General features: G+C 43.1%; 1 long non-coding RNA gene across 1 annotated transcript in view; it reads left to right on the top strand.

Annotated features, from left to right (window-relative positions):
• Nucleotides 1-7500: 7500 nt before the first annotated feature.
• Nucleotides 7501-21289, top strand: part of LOC132343209 (uncharacterized) — a 53110-nt gene continuing 39321 nt past the window's right edge. Inside the window, exon 1 of the long non-coding RNA XR_009491920.1 lies at nt 7501-7723. This is a non-coding gene — a long non-coding RNA (uncharacterized lncRNA). The remainder of the gene's footprint in view (nt 7724-21289) is intronic.

Below are 21289 nucleotides of genomic sequence, written 5' to 3'. Positions count from 1 at the left end.
GAATTATAGAATATGAAGCCTTTTACATTAGTTTCTTGCTCTTAGCAATTCAGATTTCTTCTATGTTGTTTTTTAATGTCTTGATAGCTCATTTCTTTTCATTGCTGAATAATATGATATTTTATGGACATATGGTTTGTTTATCCATTCATCCATGGAAGAACATGTTGGTTACATTTTAGTTTTGGCAATTTCTCATGTACTTTTTAACCTTTTATCATACTGAAAATATTTTATCTGCTATTATGGTTTTTTTCATTCAAGTATCATCAGCCCCTACCTTCTCTACTCTGTTAGATGATATATTCCTTGACAGCAGTGCCTAATGCCTTTCTCACATGATTAGGCACAAAGCAGCGATAAAAGTGCCTTGCCCATAATAAGTACTCAGCAAATGCTGTTTGAAATGAATAGATATTTAGATTTTCCCACTCTGCTAAAGGACCTGGGGCCTTTAGGGGAGTTTTTCAGGTTCATGAGAGCTGCAGACCTGATCACGACAGCTTGTCATAGCATTGTAGGACTTGTCATCATCTATTCTTCAAGGACAATCATGTTAGCTCTGTTAGACTCTCACACCAAAGCAATGATCAAGATTAGCTTTTGGCTGAGTTTCCTCCCCTGATATTTGTGGAGCATGTCCTGGTAGTCATGAGGGGGCAAGAAGTAAGAAAGATGTGTTCTGTAGAGTTGAGGACTCAAACAAGGAGCCCAGGGAGGCTCAGTATGGAACCCCATGCTGCTGGGACCCTGAGCTAGAATGCAAACAGAGACCCCCTTCTCGTGCCATCCTCAGATCCAGCTAGTGCTACAAGGAGCATTGCACACATAGCTGAGGCCATCCCAATCTGAACGTCCAACCTCCATTCTCAGCTCCTTGCCACAAAGGGCCTCCCTTTGGTCTCCACTCGGGGCCATACGTATGCTACACCTATGCATAGCCCTGGAGTTTGCTTTAGGAGGAGGGACCCGGGGAAGTGGCCCGCAGAGTTCTGGAAGCAGGCTCATGGCCCGTGGGCAGGGAATTGTGGGATCCTGTATAGATCTAGGCCATGAGCTAGAAGGGAGGAGTGAGATCCTTGTGGGCACACCCTCTTGGCCCCCTAAACTCCTCATCCAGGGAGCAGAAGCAAAGATGAAGGAGGGCTCAAGCATGGGCTTCCAGATTGTAGACTCCAGGGCAAGGCTTGGCTGCCCAGGCCTAAGGTAGTATGAGAAGAGACCTCACTGAGGCCAAGAAGCCAGCGAAACTCGGAAAAATACATTGTGGGTCAGAAATGAATAGCTACCACTTTAGATTTGGAAAGAACCTGTAGCTTGTATTACAGTTGCTTTTGAATCATTGATATAGAGAATTTCCTCACAAATTCTACCCTGCAGAAGGGTAGGTGGGTGGGGGGAACAGAGGTGGGGCAGGTGCAGTGATGAGCTGGAGCAGACTCACACCAGCTCGTTGAGCCAATTGTTACAATTTCAGGAATCTTGCTATTTTTAGAAATTAAATGATATAAACTTACAGTTAAATACCTTACACTGAAACAAAGGTAATGAATATGTAAATTCTGCTTACTAATTATTTCACCATTTTTACTATTGTCTGTGCTCCTAGAGTTATTTCTATCCACTGTATCTATGTGGGAGAAATACTACATAATGATGTGCTGTTTGTCCATTTCTTCCCAGCTCCATCACATAACATTTGATGGCATCACCCTGGTAACTTGAAATTGATTGTGGTAGGGATATTTATTAATATAATAGAGAAATTGGTGAACATCCCAAGTTAGGGTCTCTTCCTCTGTTGCTCTCGTGCAAGCCTAGGCAGAGGCCTGTGCAGCATTCTTTATATTTATTATTCTTTTAAAATATTTATTTGAATGCCCTGGGTCTTAGTTGCAGCATTTGAGATTTAGCTCCCTGACCAGGGATCAAACCTGGGTCTCCTGCATTGGGAGCTTGGAGCCTTAACCACTGGACCACCAGGGCACTGTTCTAAATCTCTTTTCTAGGCTCTTCAGAGCCATCACACTTGGCTTGCGTCTGGCCCTGGTTTCTGCTCAAACCCTGTCCCTTGTCCTATCCCAGTGGGAGGACACACATGAATAGCCCAACACCTTGCAAGGTCAGATTCACCTGTTTTTGAACAGACCCTGCCATCTCTGTTTATGAAGGAGAATCTTGAGACTGCAGGGTGAGCTGTTATAAAATTTGCCTCCTTCCCCATGTTTATGTAGGTGAATAGGGCATCCTCAATAGCGTAGAAGGGGAAGAAGAGAAGACGGAGGGGTGGGGTGGGGCTGGAGAGAAGGGAGCCTCTTAGCAGCTAAGGCTGATGGAAGAAGCACGGTGGTTGTCATCACAGCCCTCCGTGCCCAGACCCTGGTTAGACACGGGCTGCACTCATGTGTGCGTTTGGGTTCTTCCCTCTGTTGTTTCTCTCTCTGCATCCTATCTGTTATTTTGACCCCAGGAAAGGAGGAGTTAAGGCCACCGCAGGAAAGAGGGGAAGCGAGACTTTAAGAAGGGGACCGGCTGCCTACCTGCCGCCTCTGGAGAGAGGAGGAGGCGTGGAAGAAGGGGGAGGGCAAGGGTGAGACACAGGAGCAGCTCTGTGACCAAGCCCCAGCACACTTAGGTGGCTGGAAGTTCTGGCCAGAAGCATGAGGGCAACAGGGATGATGGCTGGGGCCAGGAAACACCAACGCCCCCAGGCTCCGTCTGTTAGGGGTACAAAGGCTCCAGAGCCTAGCCTTCTAAGTCCTGATCCAGTGCTCTTTACGACAGTCCTCTGGTTTTCTTTTCTATTTTTTCCAGACTGTGCAATTCTAAAATGTGAAAGAAATCAAAGTGAGGCTGCTCTGGGTGTGGTGGAGGTGGGAGCCAGAACTCCCACCCGATCTCACAGCTTTTAGCATCTTTCCCTAAACCACCCCTCCTCAGAACACAGCTCAGAAAATCACAGCAGAGAGAGACTCCACTGCCTCTCACATCTCATACCTTGAACTTGTTACTATAAATAAAGCAGGAACATTACCATGGCAACCTGTCTGTTTAAATGGCCCCTTATAGACCAGATTAGCCAGGATCGATCGTGCTTCCTGAATGCAGAATGACTTTCCCTTTATAACAAAAGTTTGAGCAAATTATAGAATAAACCCCTGGGAAACGATTTCTGAATCAATGCAATTAAACTGTTATCTGCACCTCCTCTTAACCACCCATTGGAAGACACTTCTCAGAGCAAAGTGGTCTCCAAGCCCATGCTGTCCAGGAGGCTGTTATTCACTGCTCCCTTCCGTGGCCTCATCCCCAGCAAGCTCTTCCTGCTGTTCTGCATGTGTCATTAGAAAGGACACTTCTGTCTGTAACATCCTGCTTCCCCCGGGCTCGGGTGTCATGTGACGGGGTGCTGTCTTCAGAGATGGACAGATTTTAAATGACACTCCCCATGCAGGCTTGCGGAAGCAGATCTCAGAGCAGATGTAGGCTCAGGCCTCCCCCAGCAGGGAGCTTATTAAGAGGCATTAGTTAGCCCTGAAATCAGTGCTAGTCTACCATTGTTCCCCGAACACAAGAGCACGAAATTCCTTTCTTCCCTCAGCAAAACCTGGAGAAGAAGCTCAAGGAGTTTGGCTCAGTTTTGGCTCCATTTTCGAGCAGGAAGAGTTGAATATGGCCTCCTCCCTCCGGTGAACTGAATCCTGGGTCCCCAGTTCTCTTCCAATTGACTGGATGCCTGAAATTCTGTCTTTTATTTAAAGTGCAGATACTCCTGGGAAGGTAGCAATTTAAATAAATTCCCACTAAGGTGTCAGGCTGGCATCTTGCTGGGCAGAATGGAAGGGTGGTTGAGGTCTCCCTGCAGTGTCCCTGCAGTGGCCTTTTACCCAACCCTCGTCTAGCCCTCCTAGCAATTCTGTGTTGTTGTTATTCAGTTGCTCAGTCGTGTCGGACTCTTTGCGACCCCATGGATTGCAGCACGCCAGGCTTCCCTGTCCTTCACTATCTCCCAGAGTTTGCTCAGACTCAATGGAGTCGATGATGAGTCGATGATGCCATCCAACCATCTCATCCTCTGTTGCCCCCCTCTCCTCAAGAGAAGTCTGTGCCATTTCACCAACCTCTCTCTTTTTACATCTCCACCTGCCACCCATAGCCCCTGGCTACCACCATTTATTCTCTGTTTCCATGAGTTCGACTTCTTTTTTTTGATTCTACATTAGAAGTGATACTGTGCAGTATTTATGTTTCCCTGTCTGGCTTAGTTCACTTAGCATAACTCTCCAGGTTCATCCATGTTATCACAAATGGCACAATTTCCTGCTTTTTAAAGGCTGAATAATATTCCCTTGTGAATGTATATACTACACTCTCTGTAACCACTCATCTTCCTATGGACCCTTGAATTGTTTCCATCCCTTGGCTATTGTGAAGGATACTGCAATGAACATGAGAGTGAAAATAGCTCTTTGGGATGAGTATTGTTTTCTTTGTATAAGTGTCCAGAAGTGTTGGTTTATATGATAGTTCTATTTTTAATTTCTTGAGGAAACTCGCTACTGCTTTTCATTGGGCTGTGCAAGTTCATATATCTCCACCAAGAGTGCTCAAGTGCTCCCTTTTCTTTTTTTTTTTGAAGTGCTCCCTTTTCTTCCTACCCTCACTAAAATTTGTTATCTCTTGTCTTTTTGATAGGTGTCCTAACAGGTATAAGGTGATGTCTCATGGTGTTTTTGATTTTCATTTCCAAGTGATTAGTGGTATATAGCACCTTTTAATATACCTGTTGGTCCTTTGTCATATTTGAAAAGTACCTATTCAGGTCCTTTGCCCATTTTAAAATTGGATTATTTTTTGCTATTGAGTTGCACGAGTTCCTCTACAGGCATATCTTGGAGATATTTTGAGTTTGGTTCCAGACTACTCTAGTAAAGTGACTAACACAGTGTATTGAGTCACATGAATATTTTGGTTTCTTGGTCATGTAAAAGTTATGTTTACACTAAGCTGTAGTCTATTAGTTGTACAAAAGGATTATGTCTAAAAATATATAATGCTTTACACCTTAATTATACCGTACCATAACTGATACCTTAATTAAATACCATAATTGATACCTTAATTAAATACCACAATTCATACCTTAATTAAAAAATCCTTCATTGCTAAAAAAATGCAAACATCAACTGTCAACAACAAGCTTTCCACAAACCTTCAAGTTGTAAAAAATAGTTCCTCTTTCTGACAGTTGACTGTTAGTGTAGAGAAACACAACTGATTTTTGCATATTGATTTTGTTTCCTGCTTCCCTTGTGGCTCAGCTGGTAAAGAATCCGCCTGCAATGTGGGAGACCTGGGTTCAATCCCTGGGTTGGGAAGACGCCCTGGAGAAGGGAAAGGCTACCCACTCCAGTATTCTGGCCTGGAGAATTCCATGGACTATACATTCAGACATGACTGAGTGACTTTCACTCACTTTGTATATCCTGCAAACTTGCTGAATTCATTTATTCTAACAGGTTTTGTATGTGTGTGTGTGTGTGGAGTCTTTAAGGTTTTCTACATATAATATGATGTCATCTGCAAACAGAGACAGTTTTACTCCTTCCTTTCTGATTTAAATGCCTATTATTTATTTATCTATTGCCTAATTACTCTGACTAGGACTTTCAGGACCATGTTAGATAGAAATAGTGAGAGTAAGCATTCTTGTCTTGTTTTTGATCTTAGAAGAAAGGCTTTCAGCTTTTACTGTTGAGGATGGCGTTGTCTGTGGGCTTGTCTTTTGTGGCCATTATGACTTTGGTAAATTAACATTTGTTATGTGGAGCGTAGAGTGCCAGATGGTGAGCTGCTATTCAACAGCAGACCACAGGGAAATTGAGTTTATTACCTACAGGTTCTGGAGGAAGAACGTGGAGTGCCTCAAGGGGTCACACGAGAAGGTCAAGGCAGAATGCAGACAGACAGACAGACAGGACCTGAGACACATGCCTGTGTTAGGGTCCATGGGTGGAGTGCTTTGGGGTTCCCAGACTAGGGTCAGATTGGTCAGTTCATACCAAGCGAGTGAGTTTTATGAAGCCCTTAGGGGGTCTCATTTAAGGCATAGAGGCCCCTTCATGGGAGACAGGGGAAATCGTTGATGATAGGGGCTGTTCAGGAAATCATATTAGAAGCTAATGTTTTCTTGTGACTATGTTCTTAATTTAATTCTTATTTCACAACTGACTAAGACAGTGTGTTGTTTTATTATTGAAAAACTACTTCTCTAAACTTTTTTTCTCCTCTTTTAAAAATTGGAGTATAATTGCTTTACAATGTTGTGTTAGTTGCTGCTGTTCAACAGTGTGAATCAGCTGTATGCATACATATATAGCCCCTCCCTCTTGAATCGCCCCCGCCCCCGTCATCACAGAGCGCCAAACTGAGCTTCCGGTGCTATACAGCTGCTTCCCACTAGCTGGCTGTTTCACATGTGGGACTGTATATGTGTTAATGCTACAATGGTCTAAATTTTGGTAAAAGATAAAAAAAAAAAAATACCCAGGAGTTGGTGATTTTGAAAGTAATGTTAAAGAAAAAATTATTCTGACACTGTGAAAATGATAAAGTGAAAGTAAAAGTGTTCATCACTCAGTCGTGTCCAGCTCTTTGTGACCCCATGGACGATAGCCTCAGTCCATGGAATTCTCTAGGCAAGAATACTGTGAAGTGGGTTGCCATGCCCTCCGCCAGGGATCTTCCTGACCAAGGGATCAAACCTGGGTCTCCTGCATTGCAGGCAGATTCTTTACTATCTGAGCCAGGAGGGAAGTCATGAAAATGGTAAGGAAGACTTTATTCATGACTATGGACATGAACTTGGGCAAACTTTGGGAGACAGTGAGGGACAGGGAGGCCTGGCGTGCTGAGGTCCATGGGCTCATAAAGAGTCGAACACGACTGGGCTACTGAACAACAACAAAAACATTTTGATAAGTGTCAAGTCTATTGCAACAGTGAAGAGAGATTGGGCACAACTCCAAATACAGCAAAGACAGCTGGGAACTTACAGCCAAAAAGCAGAGTGGAGGGAGAGTCAGTGGACAGAGAATTACTAATAACAGACATTAAGAATAAGGGGATTCCTGCTAAATTGACTTAACAGGATTCTTGCTAAGATGGGGCTATCCAGGCTCAGCAAGGATGGGTACCAACATCAAAGCTTAGTTGAGAAGAGGACTCAGGGACCCTGACTAAGGTTTGGTCAATGAGAGAGGCTTTGTGAGAAAGATGATACTGAGTCGTCTGGAGGATAAGTAAATAAACTAAGTGAATAACAAGTTATTATTCCTCTGTTGACATAAGACAATAAAAAGATATTTTACCAGCAAAATGGATTTATTTGGGAACAGCAAAGAATTATAATTCAGAAAATGCAGTCATTGGCAAACCACAGGCAAGACCTGAGAATCAAGGAGGGGAGCATGCTTTTATAGTGGAGAAGGGGGAGTTGGGAGGGGCTGTTATAAACAAAGAGCCCATTGGAGGAGACGAAGAGTTTGAATTTTAGTGACTTTTCATTGGTTGAATTGTGACAGACTTCAGTTGGTTGGGCCGTTACTGGGGAGGGAGAAATTCCTCCTTCCTCCCGCTGGGTAGTAGCACAGTAAGCTTCATCCTGTTGGAGATGCAAGGTGCATCTCTTCCTTTGGGTCTGCAATTGACGTCAAGTGATAGGGTATGAAAGCTGCCCCCTCTGGCCTCCCAGTTTCATTTTGTTTTATTGGAGTATAATTGCTTTTTAATGTTGTGCTAGTTTCTGCTGTACAATGACGTGAATCAGCATTGTGTATACATTTATCCCCTCCCTGCTGGACCTCCCTCCTCCCACCCACTCCAATCCTACACATCTAGGTCATCACAGAGCACCAGGCTGATATTCCTTTGCCTTATAGCAGGTTTCCATTAGAATCTATTTTACACCTGGTAGTGTGTATGTGTCAATCCTAATTTACCAATTCTTTTCACCCTCCCCCTCCCCCAACTCTGCCCCCGTGTCTGCATGTCTGTTATCTATGTTTGCATCTCTATTCCTGCCCTGGAAAAAGGTTCATCTGTACCATTTTTTAGATTCCACATATATGCATTAATAATATATGATATTTGTTTTTCTTTTTCTGACTTATTTCACTCTATGACAGACTCTAGGTTCATCCACCCAATTCCACTTTAAATAAGGTTTCTGTTTATTAATTTTCATACTTCCAAGGAGTATAAGGAATATTCACATTTAAAAAGATAACTTATAAACCTTTTTTTCCCCCTCATCATTGCATACCTATAAATTACAAATATCCCTCAGATCTTCATGGAGCCTTCAGACAGAATCAAGGCTTCGTCATCTGTGGTCTTACAGCACCTAGCTTATGTGGCTGTCACCCCATTATATCATGCTTAGCTGTTTGAGTGCCTACTTTCTTTTCTTGGTTATGAACACTGGGACAGGGGTCTTCTCTTTCATCTGTGTAATCTTAGCTTGGATAGTGTTTGACACATGGCTAGCCAAACTGCAAATGATCATTATTGACTTGGCTCAAAGAAAATGGCAATTTTTCCATTCAATATGGAAATATATTTGAATATCTGTGCCTGTATTGGGGTCCATGGCTGTCTTGTCCACTGAACGTGAGGCATCAGGAGGACTCAGAAGAAAGGTACCTGCTGATCTTGGTATACTTTATTCATTTTAAGAAACTCAAAATGAAGGTTATCTTACATTGTCAAAAAGTGCTGACTGAAGACTCAGAGTGAGTGTGTTTTTAGGGTAGTTTTGAGTTTTAACTGCTTCCAATGGAAGGATCTGTTTTATTTCAAATTAAATTTAGAAACAAACTCCAAAATTAAATTTAGAAAGAAACTCCAGAATTTTAGAAAGAGATTCCAGGATTTTTCTCTCAGTGCTTTGGGCTCCCTTGTGGTGAGATTAACTCAAGGAATTCTTTCTACAAAGTGTTTTATTAGAGTGGCGTAGAGAGGTTCTCAATCAGGAGTCAAGATTCTTGTGTGTGTATTGTAACTCTGCCACCAAGTTCAAGATCTTTTAGGAGTTGTTTAATGCCCCAGCTTCAGGTTCATATGTAATATGAAAAGGAATTGATTTGATAAGCCACCTTCCAGCTGTAACATGTGTGTGCTTAGTCACTGAGTTGTGTCCAACTTTTTGCAACCCCTTTGGACTATAGCCTGCCAGGCTCCTCTGCCCGTGGGATTAGTTTTCTGTGAGATTTTGGATTGCTGTTTTCTAGACAGCACCTTGATTTTTAGATCCTCAACTTTTGATATTTTCTTACTTTTCAGCCTGTTGAGATTTCAGAGCTTCGTAATTATAGACATTTTCCCCGAGTGTGTCATGATAAGAATTGGATATAAGTTGTGTGTTATTTCGGGAGCATGGTTTGCATTATGGAGACAGAGAGATGAGAAAATTCTCATGAAAAGGAATGAATAGCAATGAGGAAGAAGCACCCACAGAGAAAGCAACTAAGCCACTGAGGAGCAAGGTTGCTTTGTTTGAACTTCTTGCTTTGTTTTTGACATGACGATGGATAAAAAAGCTGATGAGAACAGGAAAGAAGTTCTTATTGCTGATAATGTTGGTGGCAAGAGAAAAAGAAAAATCATTACTCTCAAGCAAAAAGTAGACATATTCCTATGCTGGATTTGCAAGGTGTTGTTTAGGTAATATTGTCATACAAGAAAACGTTCCTCTATCAGTAAAAATTCCACAGGAAAATATCTTTGATGAGTCTGAAATTCTCTAGTCTATAACCTCTCATTTCTAGTGAAGGAACTGATTTTTTTTTTTTTTTTTAACAAGCAACCAGCAGAAATGTACTGCTCATAGCTCTGAAGGCTGTGAAGTCCAAGGTCAAGGTGTCAGCATGGTCACCGTCTCGTGAGAGCTCCTTGCTGGTTATAGCCAGCACCTTCTAGCTGTGTCCTTACATAATGAAAGGGACTCTGAAGCAGTCGTTTTTTAAAAATAATTTATTTGTTTTGTTTTTGTCTGTGCTGTGTCTCTGTTGCTGCGGTCTCTCTATTTGCAGAGAGCGGGGTCTACTCTGGTTGCAGTGCGCAGGCTTCTCAATATGGTGGTTTTTCTTGTTGAGAAGAACAGGTTCCAGGGTGCTCGGGCTTTGTCCTTGTTGCTCCTACGCTTCCCTAGAGCACAGGCTCAGTAGCTGTGGTGCACGGGCTCAGTTGCTCCACGGCATGTGAGATCTTCCCAGATCAGGGATAGAACCCGTGTCTCCTGCATTGGCAGACAGTTTACCACTGAGCCACCAGGGAAGCCCCTGGAGCAGCCATTTTTATAATAAATGTTGTGATCATGTGTGAGTTTTAAAACAATTAGAATCATTAGAATTATTACATCATAGCAGAATAGACTTCATTTCTCAAGTCCAGCTCCACAATTTGAAGGTTCTAGTACAAAATAAAAACATGGACTCTTTTGTTCCAAAAACAGGATAAAAGAGTTGTTAAAGGCAAATAATAAAATGTAAAACCTTTTCCTTTCTTCCACAGTCTCTCTCTTATCTTGTCAAGTGTTTTCTTTAATTTGCTCTTTAATGTCATTCTAAGTGAAGAAAGATTAAAAATTTAAATTGTTAGTGTGAATTTCACAGTTCATCTTTATATGGTGCAATCCTAGTTTTAAATGCAAATATAAGAGAATTTAACTCACATGCAGAGTAACTGAAACCACACACATTGTATTTCATAGCTGGTACATGCATATGTATTTATGTATTGTATTCTTAACGAGAACAGAGGAAATGCTCCACAAAACTAACTCATCTGTGTTCATTTCACGTCTTGATATGGGCACATTCTACCAACACTCTCTACCTTTGGCTTACTAGTGAGTAAAGAAGGTCTCAAAGGAAAAGGAACATGAGTTGATTGGCTTATCTTTTTCCCACTCTTATTTGCCATCATTTTTGAGGGAAGTAATCAGATAAACAATGAAGCAACCTGAGTTAAGAAAGAATGTGATAGAGTTCCTTGCTGGTTTGTGTTCCTCAGAATGCCATTGCCTTCTTTCTGCATGTGAAGCAAGTTCTGGTTTAAAGAGAAGTGTGGCCTTTCGGGGCTGTCTGTGCCTCTGTTTGCCATAGATGTTAGCAGTAATAATGTTTGGCCAAATATCTGGACATCGTGGCACAACCAAGTTGACATGTAGCATTAACTTTCACAGCACCCAAGTAGCTGAGGTAATAAGGTAAAGAAAAGAGTCTGTGTTTGTGTCCAAGCAGCCTAGATCATCCTGTTGTTACTGTTGTCCAGTCATTAAGTCATATTTGACTCTTTGTGACCCCAGGGACTGCAGCACACCAAACTTCCCTATCTCCCAGACTTTGCTCAGACTCATGTCCATTGAGTCAATGATGTCATCCAACCATCTCATCCTCTGTCGTCCCCTTCTCCTCCTGCCCTCAGTCTTTCCCAGCATCAGGGTCTTTCCCAATGAGTCAGCTCTTCACATCAGATGGCCAAAGTATTGGAGCTTCAGCTTCAGCATCAGTACTTTCAATGAATATTCAGGATTGATTTCCTTTAGGATTGACTGGTTGGATCTCCTTGCTGTCCAAGAGATTCTCAAGAGTCTTCTCCAGCACCACAATTTGAAAGCATCGATTCTTCAGCACTCAGCTTTCTTTATGGTCCAACTCTCACATCTGTATATAACTACTGGAAAAACCATGGCTTTGACTATGTGGACCTTTGTTAGCAAAGTAATGTCTCTGCTTTTTAATATGCTGTCTAGGTTATAGCTTTCCTTCCAAGGAGCAAGATGAAAAGATAACCCTGAGTCAGGTTAAATCCCATTGCATGGTGGTACTGGATCCACGAATAACAGGGCTGTATGTGTAAGAGTGTGTATGTGAGAGAATGAGAAAATGAGAGAGAGTCACACACACACACAGACACACACACACACAGAATGTGGGAATGTGTTTGCCAAGGACGCATTTCTTTTCTCTTATAGACAATGTACTGTTGGTCTTCGTTGTTCCCTCACTATCTTCTTTCCAGGGGCTGGGCAGGTCCTAAGATACAGTGCCTGGAAATCTTGAAAACACAATGTTAAGATGTAAGGCTGCGGACTCTGGAGCTACGTTGTCGGGATTTGAATCCTGGAATTGCTATTTACTAACTCGTATGACTACAGGCTACCCCCTTCACTTCCCTTGCCTCAGTCTTCTTGACTGTAAGATGGGGATAATAATAGAATCTATCTCATAGGCCTGTTGTGAGGGTTAAATGAGTTAATTTATGTAAAGTGCTTTCAATAGTGCTTAGTACTTGCTAATGGCTCTGTGTCGTGCTGTTTTTCAGAGAGCAGGGACTCAAATGCTGAAAATCTCTGTTTGTAGAATTTTTTGTATGTGTTGTGAGGACTGGAAGCAGGTGAGAAAGAGAAGTGAGTACTGTCACAGCTTGTGTTTCATGGAATAATAGCCATCAACAGATGGCATTGGAGAAAGAACAACGATCAAATCAGGGGACATTCTTTTCCAAATGCCAGGACAGACTTTTCCCTCCAGTCTCCTGAGTAAAATCACATTAGAAGTTCGGGCCCCTGGGTTCAGTGGGGTGGGCTGGCAGCAGCTCGGTGGGGTCGAGGAGGGCTCAGTGGCTCTTAAAGCCTACATTGGAGCTGAGGGATTTCCTTCTCAGAGATGCAGCCGGCTGGCAGGACCCTCTTTGGTCTCCAATGTCTTCTCTTGCTCATGGCTCTGCTTCGAGCCTGGCATTTGTGTCTTTGAGGTTGGCAACTTTCTCCTTTTCCAAGCTGACTCATATGAGAAGAGGAACCCTTCCGACTCAGTTGCATTTTAGGTGTCATTTCCAAGTGGGCTGGAATTGATGCTGAAATGGGGTTTGGATGTGGAAGATGAAAGTAGGGGCTCATATGTATGCGTATATGTGCCTACATACGTGTGTGTGCATGTACACATATGTATGTAGGGTGATGGGAGTGGTTGGAAGCACAAGTGGATGAAGCGGTGTTTATCTGACAGGGTAGCATCCAGGGAAAGGAGACTTCTCCCCAGCTCTTCCTTGCTTCCTTCTTTCTTAGACGCAGCACTCTTAGATGGCTGAGTAGCTGTGGCATACGATACTCTCTAGCTGCAACTTGAAGGCTTGGTTGCCCAGGGGCACGTGGGATCTTACTTCCCAGACCAGGGATTGAACTTGTGTGGAAGTCCCTCCTGCTCCCCAGTTCTTACTGCATTTCTCTTTTCCTTTTTGTGAAGTTGGTAAACAAATCATCCACTGGAAGTTCAGGAAACATTAACTTAGGTCACAGATTTTTACCTCCAGTCTTTGTGACCTTTAAAATGGAGCACACATCCCCACTGGGTGTTGAGGCTGTCTGAGGGATTAATTTAGTCATTACAGTTATTTTACTCGAAAGGAAGAACTCTCAGATTCTCTCAGGGCCTAAATGCTATTGATAATCTCAAAAAGGTTCCTGCCCCCTCCCCACTTGTAGATTGTAAAAAAGTGAAAGTCGCTCAGTCATGTCCGACTCTGTGACCCCATTCTCCAGGCCAGAATACTGGAGTGGATAGCCATTCCTTTCTCCAGGGGATCTTCCCAACCCAGGGATCGAACCCAGGTCTCCCACACTGCAGGAGGATTATTTACCAGCTGAGCCACAAGAGCAGCCCAAGAATACTGGAGTGGGTAGCCTATCCCTTCTCCAGGGGCTCTTACTGACTTAGGAATTGAACTGGGGTCTCCTGCATTGCAGGCGGATTCTTTACCAACTGAGCTATCAGGGAAGCCCCTTGTAGATTATCTGTGGTTACCCTTCCTCTGCTCCCCAGCTGTCTGCTCCCCTCCGGATCGGGTATCAGGAGTTTGCTGGGAGGAGGTCAGAGGTACAGGGAGAATGTGTATGGGAGCGCATGGTCTGTGTAGGCGTGCGCCGCGCGCGTGTGTGTGTGTGTGTGTGTGCTAAGTCACTTCAGTCGTGTGCGACTCTCTGCGACCCCATGGACTGTAGCCCACCAGGCTCCTCTGTCCATGGCAATTCTCCAAGCAAGAACACTGGAGTGGGTTGCCATGCTCTCCTCCAAGGTATCTTCCCAACTCAGGGATTGAACCCGGGTCTCTTACGTCTCCTGCATTGGCAGGCGGGGTCTTTACCACTAGTGCCACTTGGGAAGCCCTCTGTGTAGGCACGGGGTGACTTTTCAGTTAGAGAAAGAAGGTCTTCGAAAGACCTTTTAAATTTTGTCCTTTTATCTTTTTCCTGTTTATGAGGAAAATAGAAATGAATAGTACAATCTCAGTCCGTAAATTTGAGAAGATACTGGAGGAAGGAGATCTGGAGAGGGCAGGGTTAATTTTCAGTTGCTACTTTGGAACTTGAAAGGGAGGCAAGAGAGGAGGAGAGTGTGAAAGACAGAGAGCTCACTTCCTCACTCTCCTTTCCAGAGGTGAGGGGGGCATTCCCAGAGCCATCACGCGTGGGGGCCCCCTGCCTCCCTGGCCCAGCGTCCCTGGCTGGCTCAGGAGGACTTGCTCTGAGTATTCCCTCTGGCGCTGCGGGAGGGGGCGTGGAGAAGGGAGCTCAGCCCTGACTCCAGTGTCAGCTGGGTCTCCCAGGTGACGCTTGGCAGCCAGCCTCGGGCATTTGCATTTTCACAGCCAAAGGGCTGCTCTCAAGATGTTCTCTGCAGATATTTAAGTTGCTGGATTCCAAAGCATCTCCAGGGCACTCGGGCCCCTCTTCCTCCATATGGTTATTGCAGCAAACTTCATGTTTCTTAATTATGAAGAGAATGTTGTTGGGACTTTTATGCCTATGGGGGTTATAGTAATGACAACATCAGCACGGGTTCTTTCCTTCTCGTCCTCCTTCCCTTCTGTCACTTCCTCTTCCTTTCTTTCAAGCTTTTGAGATATGTCCATTCCTGGAAGGAAGACAGAGCCCAGTGGCCTGGTCCAGGCTTAGCCACCCTGCCTCCTGATGCGGAAGGAGGTGTCCTGGGTAGACAAGCTTCCCGTGTTAAGATATTGCAGTGGTCAGTCAGTTCAGTTCAGTTGCTCAGTTGTGTCTGACTCTTTGCAACCCCATGGACTGCAGCAATGCCAGGCTTCCCTGTGTATCACCAACTCCTGGAGCTTATTCAAACTCATGTCCATCGAGTCGGTGATGCCATCCAACCATCTCATCCTCTGTCATCCCCTTCTCCTGCCTTCAATCTTTCTCAGTATCAGGATCTTTTCCAATGAGTCAGTTCTTTGCATCAGGTGGCCAAAGTATTGGAGTTTCAGCTTCAACATCAGTCCTTCCAATGAATATTCAGGATTGATTTCCTTTGGGATGGACTGGTTGGATCTCCTTGCAGTCCAAGGGACTCTCAAGAGTCTTCTCCAACACCACAGTTCAAAGGCATCAATTCTTCCGCGCTCAGCTTTCTTTATAGTCCAACTCTCACATCCATACATGACTACTGGAAAAAAAAATAGCTTTGACTAGACAGACTTTTATTGTCAAAGTAATGTCTCTGCTTTTTAGTATGCTGTCTAGGTTTGTCATAGCTTTTCTTCCAAGGAGCAAGCGTCCTTTAATTTCATGGCTGCAATCACCATCTGCAGTGATTTTGGAGCCCCCCAAAGTAAAGTCAGCCACTGTTTCCACCGTTTCCCCATCTATTTGCCATGAAGTGATGGGACCAGATGCCATGATCTTAGTTTTCTGGATGTTGAGTTTTACGCCAGCTTTTTCACTCGGAACATCCTTTGTAGTCATTTGCTATTGCAGCTGTAGCAAATTACCACAAATGTCCTGCCTTAAAACAACACTCCTTTGTTTTCTCGAAGTTCTATAGTCATAATTCTCAAAATAGGATTGCTTTGAAGATCCTCTGTTTAGATTCTCGCAGGTGTTGGCAGGGCTGCATTCCTTTCTGGAAGCTCTGGGAATGAGTCTGTGGCTATGTTCATTCAGGTGGTTGGCTGAATTCGGTTCCTTGTGGTTGTTGGACTGAGATTTCCTTGGTGGCTGCCTGAGTTGGGTTGGGGGTGGGATTGGCTGGCCTTTTGCTCTTAAATCTGCCTGCCCATTTTCCATCTCATGCTTTCCATGTGGCCCACCTCTTATGTTTGAAATCTCTGTGATTTTTTTCCTTTCTGCTGCATCACATTGATTTCCAGCCAGAGAAAATTCTGATTTTTAGTTAAGGCTTAAATGATTAGATTGCATTTACCTGGATAATCCAGAATAATCTCTGTATTTTAAGGTCATTGATTAATGACCTTAATTCTACTTTCAAAGTCCTTTTTGTAATTAACATAATATATTCACAGGTTCCAGGAATGGGGGTGTGAACATGGGGGTGGGGAGCATTGCTTGAACTACTGCATTCTATAAATAATTCATTGACTGTCTCTGCTGCCCAAGGGTGAGAAAACATTGCAAGCTTTGCGAGGGGGTCTGCCCATCATGTCCACTGGATGCTGGGAAGGACTGAATGAAGAGCATGAAGGGACCTGAAGCCAGATACAGGGCACTTCCATCCTTTAAAGGGAAGTAAAGTCCACTGGTGCAGCTCAGAACTGCTGAGCTGGAGAGACTGTTGAAGATAAGAACCTGCCTCCCCCATCAAGATGGGGCCATGGAGGCCCAGAGAAGTGGCATGTCTTGGCCAAGGTCATGGTTACACCAGAACCAGAGTTCTTTATAAGGCCTGACGGGGACCTTTTCAGATTTAAACATGTTTTTTAAAATCTTTGGCCTTTTTGCACTTTACCTTCAAAGACAGATGGTTCAAACACACTGCACAGCCTTGAAAAGATAAATGACTGTGGCTTTCTTGGCTCTAGAAAGCTCAAATCAATAGCATGATGGCTGGGGCATATGTGAGCATGACAGTGGCCTCTCTGCAGCCTGGGCATGCTTGGTCATTATAGCCAGCAAAACATGCCCTATCTTATTCTTATAATTCTAACCATTTCTGCTGGGGGTCCTGGGTACCTTCGTGGCCAGACCCCATGTCCCTCCTTGGCATAGCCACCAGCTCTCAGGACAATGAGAAGATAGGAGGCCTGCTGTAGGAACTATTCTGACACCTCTGGTGGAGGAAACATGGGGCGGAATGTCTCCTCTGCTTATTGCTCGCAGAAGGTGGTGTTCCCCCAGGCCAACAGCTCTATTTCAGATCTGCCAGTGGCAAGTGGTTCCGTAGAGACGGCTTCATTGTTTAGGAGCTTTATTCTCAGGTCTCTTCTGCTCACCCTGGGCTCCTTTTTATCTGAGTCTAGAGACATCCAGCTCCTGGGGGTTTACATAAAGCAGAGCAAAGTGCTCTCAGGCTAAGAATATATCCACCCCCTTCCCTGGGCGATGTGCCTGGGAGGTGAGGAAACTGACTCACTGCATATCTGACTCTATGAAAAGACAAATATATGAAAAAACTACTGGATTAATGACAGGAAAAAATTGGATATTTTTAGCATACAAGGGCAGAGTTAGTTGCTGTAAAGTCCTAGAAGATGGAAGCTTCTATTTGAAAAAAGGGCTGTTTTAGATGTATTTAGCAGTGGGGGCTCTCGAGTGGCAGGTGAGGCACAGGGAAGGGGGAAGACTGCAGTGGGCAAATGCCCCATGGTGATCTTATCAAGAACAGAGCAGAGTGGTGTGGGGATTTTTCCTCCTTTGTAATACAGATGTTAGTAGAGCTATGACCAACCTAGACGGCATATTGAAAAGCAGAGACATTACTTTGCCGACAAAGGTCCATATAGTCAAAGCTATGGTTTTTCCAGTAGTCATGTATGGATGTGAGAGCTGGACCATAAAGAAGGCTGAGTGCTAAAGAATTGATGCTTTTGAACTGTGGTATTGGAGAAGACTCTTGAGAGTCCCTTGGACTGCAAGGAGATCCAACCAGTCCATCCTAAAGGAAATCATTCCTGAATATTCTTTGAAAGGACTGATGCTGAAGCTGAAGCTCCCATGCTTTGGCCACCTGATGCAAACAACTGACTCACTGGAAAAGATCCTGATACTGGGAAAGATTGAATGCAGGAGGGGAAGGAGACGACAGAGGATAAGATGGTTGGATGGCATCACTGACTCAATGGACATGAGTTTGAGTGAGCTCTGAGAGATGGTGAAGGACAGGGAAGCCTGGGTGCTGCAGTCCATGGGGTCGCAAAGAGTTGGACATGATTGAGCGACTGAACAACAACAAATGCTTATACACATCACTCCCTGGTGGCTCAGGGGTAAAGAATCTGCCTCCCAGTGCCTGCCAAAGCAGGAGACATGGGTTCAGTCCCTGGGTAGGAAAGATCCGCTGGAGAAGGAAATGGTAACCAATTCCAGTATTCTTGCCTGGAAAAGCCCATGGACAGAGGAGCTTGGAGGGCTATAGTCCATGGGGTTGCAAAAGAATTGGGTGTGACTTAGTGACTAAACAACAACACATCATTCAGTACCTTGCTTTTTTCACTTAATGTGTTTTAGTGAGCTTTTCATATCAATATACAAAGAGGTTTCTTATTTTTTTTAGTAGTTACAGAACACTTCACTGAGTTTATTTAACTAGTTCTCCCCTGACAAATATCCAGATTCTCTCCAGTCTTTCCCTGTTGACTGTAGTGCTGCAATTAATAAGGTGTATGGATGCAATTCTGTAGATATGCAAATATATATGTAGGGTAAACTCCCCAGAGTGGGATTGCTGGAACCAAGAGCACATACATTTGGAATTTGATAGCTATTGCTAAATTGCCCTCCATCTGGGTTGTGCAAATTTATACTCCCACCAGCAACTTATGACAGTGCCTGTTTCCCACAGCCTTGGCAATGGAACATGCTATCAAATTTTGGAATTTGGCCAAATTTATGGTGAAAATGATATCTTAGGGAAGTTTTAATTTGCATGTTCCTTACTATGAGTAAAACTGAGCATTTAAAAATATATTTTGGAATAATTTTCATGTTCTTTGAATTGTCTGTTTATAGTATTTGTCCATTTTTCTAATGGATTATTGGTCTTTTTTCTTATCAATCTCTAGAGCTTTTTATATACTAGGAAGATTTTTCTATGTCTGTGATGAGTTGTAATTATGTTTCCCAGTTTGTTTTTTTTTTAATGATGGGGTTTACTTTTGTTAGGCCAAAATTTTAAAAATTTGGTTTTATATAGTTGAATGTATTGATATTTTTTTCATGGTTTCTGGATTTGGGATCATAGTTAAAAAGCACTCCACACTCTTAAGATTATGAAAAATTGTCCCATCTATTCACTTACTACCTTTATTGACTGACTGATTTTTTAAAAAATACTTTATTTATTTATTTATTTTTGGCTCACTCGGTCTTTGTTGCTGTGTGTGGGCTTTCTCTGGTTGCAGCGAGTGGGGCCTGTTGTTGCAGTGCACAGGCTTCTCGTGGTGCTGGCTTCTCTTGTTTGGGAGCACGGGCTCTCGGCATGGGGGCTTCAGTAGTTCCAGCTCGTGGGCTCTAGAGTTCAGGCTCAGTACTTGTGGCGCACGGGCTTAGCTGCTCCGTGGCATGTGGGGTCTTCCCGGACCAGGGATTGAATCTGTGTCCCCTGCATTGGCTGGCAGATTCCTATTCATTGCGCCACCAGGGGAGTCCTGATTTATTTTTTATATTTAAAAATTTGATCCATTTGGAACATATCTTAGAACACACAGAGAGATATGAGTATATTAACATTGTCCCTATAGCTAACTGGACTTCCCTGGTGGCTCAGACAGTAAGGAATGTGAGAGACATAGGTTTGATCCCTGGGTTGCGAAAATCCCCTGGAGAAGGAAATGGCAACCCACTCCAATATTCTAGCCTGGTGGGCTACTGTCCATGGGGTCGCAAAGAGTCAGACACGACTTAGTGACTTTCACTCACATATAGCTACCTAATTGCTCTGCTGTTATTTGAGAGTTCATTTTTCCCACTGACTTGCTGTTTGTTCTCTTTCTGGATATTACTTTCTATTCTGTTGGTTTGCCTGTTTATCAGCCAGTATTTTGTTGCTTTAATTACTGAGCTTTGGAGAATATTTTTGTATCTGGTAATCCCTCTTCTTTGAATTTTTAATCAAAGCTTCCCTTGCAAACCTTGTTTGCTTATTTCCCCATATGAACTGTAGAATACCTTTGTCTATTAAAAAAATCTTTATTTACAGGTTTAATGAGATTATGCTGAGTTTAAAAATTATATTAGGAATATCAGCATACTCGATAAAAGAAATGAAAATGACATTGAGTCATCTTGTCTAAAAATATGATATGCTTTCCAATTTGTTTATATATATTCTGTGTCCTCTGGAATTTTTCTGATGAATTTTTAAAATTATATGCTTATTATTGAATTTATTTCTAAGAAATTTATCTTTCTTGTTACTGTAGTTCTTGCCAATAAAAATGGAATCTTTTTCTATATTGTAGTTTTCTAGCTTCTAAATTTTGACTTAAATTTTTTTTAAGTTGAAATATAGTTGATATCTTTCAGGATTTGAAATAGCTCAACTGGAATTCTATCACCTCCACTAGCTTTGTTCGTAGTGATGCTTTCTAAGGCCCACTTGACTTCACATTCCAGGACGTCTGGCTCTAGATGAGTGATCACATCATCGTGATTATCTGGGTCATGAAGATCTTTTTTGTACAGTTCTTCTGTCTATTCTTGCCACCTCTTCTTAATATCTTCTGCTTCTGTTAGATCCATACCATTTCTGTCCTTTATTGTGCCCATCTTTGCATGAAATGTTCCCTTGGTATCTCTAATTTTCTTGAAGAGATCTCTAGTCTTTCCCATTCTGTTATTTTCCTCTATTTCTTTGCATTGATTGCTGAGGAAGGCTTTCTTATCTCTTCTTGCTATTCTTTGGAACTCTGCATTCAGATGCTTATATATTTCCTTTTCTCCTATGCTGTTTGCTTCTCTTCTTTTCACAGCTATTTGTAAGGCCTCCCCAGACAGCCATTTTGCTTTCTTGCATTTCTTTTCCATGGGGATGGTCTTGATCCTGTCTCCTGTACAATGTCATGAACCTCATTCCATAGTTCATCAGGAACTCTATCAGATCTAGTCCCTTAAATCTATTTCTCACTTCCACTGTATAATCATAAAGGATTTGATTTAGGTCATACCTGAATGGTCTAGTGATTTTCCCTACTTTCTTCAATTTCAGTCTGAATTTGGTAATAAGGAGTTCGTGATCTGAGCCACAGTCAGCTCCTGCTC

This window comes from Bos taurus, chromosome 20, assembly GCF_002263795.3.
Source record: "Bos taurus isolate L1 Dominette 01449 registration number 42190680 breed Hereford chromosome 20, ARS-UCD2.0, whole genome shotgun sequence".
NCBI lineage: Eukaryota > Metazoa > Chordata > Mammalia > Artiodactyla > Bovidae > Bos > Bos taurus.
The sequence above is the reverse complement of the archived record's forward strand: the minus strand, read 5'-3'. Positions and strand labels throughout refer to the sequence as shown.